Source organism: Arachis ipaensis, chromosome B9 (assembly GCF_059453495.1).
Source record: "Arachis ipaensis isolate K30076 ecotype BB chromosome B9, ASM5945349v1, whole genome shotgun sequence".
Lineage (NCBI taxonomy): Eukaryota > Viridiplantae > Streptophyta > Magnoliopsida > Fabales > Fabaceae > Arachis > Arachis ipaensis.
In genome coordinates this window covers 103,812,008-103,815,229 of record NC_142444.1, presented here as the reverse complement: position 1 = coordinate 103,815,229, position 3,222 = coordinate 103,812,008, and the positions used below count along the sequence as shown (strand labels likewise).

General features: G+C 40.8%; 1 non-coding gene across 1 annotated transcript; it reads left to right on the top strand.

Moving 5' to 3' along the window:
- Nucleotides 1-1,835: 1,835 nt before the first annotated feature.
- On the top strand, nucleotides 1,836-1,943 carry LOC148545727 (small nucleolar RNA R71). The gene has a single exon (XR_015901588.1). It is a non-coding gene; the product is annotated as a small nucleolar RNA R71 (small nucleolar RNA).
- Nucleotides 1,944-3,222: the final 1,279 nt, after the last annotated feature.

Genomic DNA, 3,222 nt, shown 5'->3' with positions numbered 1-3,222 from the left:
ACTTCAGCTACAGTTTCATCAATAATGTCACATTGAAAGATAGAATAATCTTCCGGAGGATGCTTCATAGCTTCATTTAAACTGAAACTCACTGTTCTGCCATCTATCTCAAAAGAGTAAGTTCCTAAGAATGCATCCAGCTTGAACTTTGAAGTCTTCAGGAATAGTCTTCCAAGCAGGATTGACGATGGTCTTCCTGAGTCATTAGGGGGCATTTCCAGGATGTAGAAATCAATGGGAAACGTGAGCCCCTTAATGCTCACTAGTACATCTTCAGCAATTCCAACTACTGTAATAATGCTTTTATCTGCTAACACAAAACGAGCTGCCGACCTTTTTAAGGGAGGGAGCCTCAAAGTATCATATATAGATAAATGCATTATACTAACACATGCTCCTAAATCACATATACAGTCAGAAAATATCACACCTCCAATGGTACAGCTAATCATACATGGACCTGGATCACTACATTTTTCAAGTATATTTCCCATTAAAGCAGATATAGAACTACCTAAAGGAATAGTCTCTAATTCATTAATTTTATCTTTATGTATGCACAAATCTTTTAGAAACTTTGCGTATTTAGGTACCTGTTGAATAACATCAAAAAGGGGAACAGTTACCTCGACCTTTTTGAATATTTCTACCATTTTGGGGTCAAGTTCCATCTGTTTTCTGGGCTTTCTTGCAAGTTGTGGAAATGGAATAGGAGGGGCGCGATTTGTAGCTTCAGCATCCCTTGCTGCTTCATTCTGTGGTTGAGCTTCTTCTTCTTCAACTATGTCTTGTACGTCCTCTTCTTCTTCAGCTTCTTCTACTTCCACCACATCCTCTGTTGGCATGTTTTCTAGTGGGCTTGGCTCCTCATGGTTCCTTTCCTGGAGTGTGGTTCCGGACCTTAGAGTTATGGCATTGATGCCACCCTTAGGATTAGGCAGTGGTTGAGAAGGAATTCCATTAGAGCTTGAAGGTTGATGTGTGGAATTAAGTGAGGAATCCATCCAGGAGACGAGAGCTGGTAACGTGGCAGTTAAGCCATTCAGACTAGAATTTAGCTGAGCATGCATGTCTTGTTTTCCTTGTGCAAGAGAACGGAGCATCTCGTTATTTGATGAGGAACTAGAATAAGCAGTCTGTGAAACTTGTTGTTGGGTTTGCTGGGGTCCTTGTGATTGTCTTAGGTGAGGTGCTCTATAAGGTTGGTTCTAATTCTGCTGTGTGTTGTTGTTATTATTGTTCTATCTCTGTTTTCCATTATTGTCTCTGCCTCCTCTGTTAAAGTTATCCCTCCAGCCATGGTTAGAATTATCTCTCCAGCCTTGGTTGGAGTTGTCTTGCCATCCATGGTTATTGTTGCCACCTTGGTTGTAGTTGACACCTTGTTGATTACCTTGATTCGGGCGGTCATAGAAGTTGTGAGTGGCTGCCACAGTGTTGTCTTCCTGGAGCTGTGGACATTCATCAGTATAATGACTATAATCAGCACAGATCCCACATACTCTTTGTAGAACTAACTGTTGGCTTTGTTGTGGTGAAGGCTGAGCTTGTTGTGCTTGTTGTTGATTCAACTGCATCTGCTTCAGTAGGTTGGTCATTTCACATATACTCTGAGTGAGAGCAGTAGTCTCTTTGCTAGTGGAAATCTCTGCAACAGCTTTGGGGTTGCGCCTCTGTCTATGGTTCCTAGTGGACTCCGCTAAGTCGCTGATCAATTGCCATGCTTCATCTACGGTTTTGTACTTTTTCAGAGAACCATTACAGGCACCTTCCAGTGTAGTCTTATCCTGGGGGTTCATGCCTTGGGTGAAGTAGCTGATCAATACTAGTTTACCAATCATGTGATGTGGACATGCGTCCAGGAGATTGTTGAAGCGCTTCCAATATTCAAAGAGAGTCTCTAATTCACCTTGAATAATGCAGGAGATCTCTTTTCTCAGTCTATCTGTGACTTCATCTGGGAAGTATTTTTCCAAAAATTCTCTTCTAAGCGTATCCCAGTTGGTAACAGTTGCTTCAGGTTGGGAGCAGTACCACTCCCTCGCCTTTCCCCCAAGAGAGAACGGGAAAGCGGTTAACAGAATAGAAGTTTCATCTGCACCATGACGTCTAACAGTAGAACAGGCTGTCTGGAAATCCCTAAGGTGCTTGATAGGCTCTTAAGCAGGTAAGCCATGAAACTTGGGCATCAAGTTGATCAGTGCGGTTTTTAGTTCAAAATCTGCAGCTGCAGTTGGGTGATGTACTTGATATGGATGCAGTGTAAAATATGGGACTCCTGCCTCCTGGAGAGTGATTCTCCAAGGTTCTGTCATGTTTCCTGCACGTAAATCAACTAGATCAGTAGTAAATGAGCTTATCTCGCTCTCAGATGGCGGTTTATATTCGCCCTCAGATGAGACTGGTGAATTGATAATAATCACTTCACCACCCTCGGAGGCTAACCAACATCGAGTTCGTCTAATATGTGAAAGAGTTCTTTCAATTTTAGGATCAAATGGGACTAAACTCGGATCAGGCAATGAACGTGTCATTCAATGAGAAAGACATGTAACTCATGGTAACAGAAATAAAAATAAAATATGCAAATAAAATAAAATATATACACTAATTAATAATTTAGCACACTATTGCAACTCCCCAGAAACGGCGCCAAAAATTGGTGCGTGGCAGAGGTTAACCAATTAAGAGATTTCAATTAAGAGAATAGCGTTGCACGTATAGCTCTAAACCAGCTAAGATCTGCCTCACCAATTTAAAAAAGGGTTGTCACAAATTTTAGATATAAAATACTGGGAGTATGAGTCCCAAGTCGTCTCCCAACGAGTTGCAGGAAAGAGTGCTAATTTATTAATCAGAAAATTCCCAGAAAGTTGAGTTTGATAATGAGTAATTAAAATAGTTGTAAATTAAGGCAATAAAAATAAACTAAAAATAATTATTGATATTCTGAATAAAAGGCCTTGACTAGGGGAATAATTAAGTGGAACTTCTATCCTTGTTGGGATCTTCTCAAGTGTGGTGTAAAAAGGTTGTTGTTCTCCCTCGATTTTCCCTTACTAAATAAGGAAAGATATGGTGATTGAACTAACTCTTACCCTCAGATCCTAGCCCTCTCCCTTGGGGAGGTCTAGTGTTAGTAAGTATGAAGTTAGCTAACAACGTCTAGATTAACCAAGCACTTGAGTATTCCAACTCATGTATCACCTCTTAATCAACCCC